At 55.5% G+C, this 1681-nt stretch overlaps 1 long non-coding RNA gene across 1 annotated transcript in view; it reads right to left on the reverse strand.

Moving 5' to 3' along the window:
* Nucleotides 1-324: 324 nt before the first annotated feature.
* The window catches only part of LOC119099853 (uncharacterized), a 23178-nt gene continuing 21821 nt past the window's right edge, over nucleotides 325-1681 (reverse strand). The window contains exon 3 of the long non-coding RNA XR_005094422.1: nucleotides 325-428. This is a non-coding gene — a long non-coding RNA (uncharacterized LOC119099853). The remainder of the gene's footprint in view (nucleotides 429-1681) is intronic.

Genomic DNA, 1681 nt, shown 5'->3' on the forward strand with positions numbered 1-1681 from the left:
TCCGGTCCGAGGACGGAGCTCCCGCGCTGGGCAGCGACTGGGGTCGGCTCCGGTCCGGGGACGGAGCACCCGCGCTGGGCAGCGACTGGGGGTTGGCTCCGGTCCGGGGACGAGCCCGCGCTGGTCGACGGCCGGGGGTCTGCTCCGGTCCGGGGACGCACTCCCACGCTGGGCGGCGAGGGGGTTGCTCCGGTCCGGGGACGACGCCCACGCTGGGCGGCGGCCGAAGTCCGGGTCTGCTCCGGTCCGGGGACGACGCTCCCACGCTGGGCGGCGGCCGAAGTCCGGGTCGGCTCCGGGCCGGGCTACTACTCCGCGCTTGCCGATGGCCGAGCGGCTGCGAGCGGCGGCGTCCGATCCGCCGGCATCTAGCGCCCTCGGATCCAGCGAAGCAGCGCGTCCGCCAACACGTTCAGATGTGTCTTGGTCTGCGGCCAGGGAACCAATGTCAGGAGACAAGGCAGCATCAACCAGAAGCGCAGAAACACAAGAAGTCGTGCAGACAGTGCCAAATGCGTACCACGCGAAGTTATCGCCAGAAAGGTTTTGTAGAAATGGTTTGGCGTCATCTCTGAGCTATATGATACCGTAGACAAATTCAGTTCGGACCGACAACAGTTAGGAGAAGGCAACTGACGTCAGTTCGGAGCCACGCCTCTCCAGTGTGGCCCCTGACTCCGCCACATGCATATCTGGCGCATGACTGTCCCGTGTCCACGCAGCGATCAAAATATCCCATCACGTCCGGTACACCTGACAGCATTTGGACCACGCAGCGATCAAAATATCCCATCACGTCCGGTACACCTGACAGCATTTGGACCACGCAGCGATCAAAATATCCCATCACGTCCGTTACACCTGACAGCATTTGGAGAACTTCATTTGTTTGCTTAGGAAAATACCACTTCGGGTAATCCGAAAAGTTTACACGCATCGCTCTCTAGCTTATGAAGGTGAAGGGTAGCGCTGTTGGAGAGATGGTACCACCTTTGGGGCATGTTTCAAAACGTGCTCTGGTGTAACCACGCGATCAGCTACATATGATAATAGCAGCGGATAGTGAAACTGCAGCTCGAGTCCAAATTACGCTTTTAACGTCTTGTCACCGCACTGAACTTCTTTGTTAGTTCTGGTTTTGTTTTTTTTTTTGCTGTTTTGGTAACCCCAGAATGTAGCCGTAATCCGCGACTACTGCGGTTGTCGCACTCGTCGTCATCATGACGACGACAGAATCGGCCATGGGTTGTCGTCAGCTGCTACGGACCACAGGATTATTTTTATGGATAATTTAATTATTATGGATAAAAGCAATAGATTACCCCCGGTGGAGCGGCTACTTCAGATCGAAATTCTGAACCATTTCGAATGATTTCAGAAATCTAGTATCATCGACCAAATCCAACACGTCTGATCTATCAATATGTAATAAGTACCACGAAGGTGGCACGCTCCCATTAAGCTATTCGATGTGCAACAAGCGTTGATGTCTTCTGGGATCTACGAACACCTTTGCAGCCTTTGCAAAATTGCGCCGAAGCAGCGTTTCAACTTACAGCGATAAACAAGGTAGATGCCCGCATACACGCCACATGCCACACGTGCCAGGCTGGATCCCCGGAAGCACGCGGGCGCCCCGCAGGGATCAGCCGAGGAGATGAGGAGAAAAACGAGACAGACA

This window comes from Pollicipes pollicipes, unplaced genomic scaffold, assembly GCF_011947565.3.
Source record: "Pollicipes pollicipes isolate AB1234 unplaced genomic scaffold, Ppol_2.1 Scaffold_4881;HRSCAF=5763_pilon_pilon_pilon, whole genome shotgun sequence".
NCBI classification, from domain to species: Eukaryota; Metazoa; Arthropoda; class Thecostraca; order Pollicipedomorpha; family Pollicipedidae; genus Pollicipes; species Pollicipes pollicipes.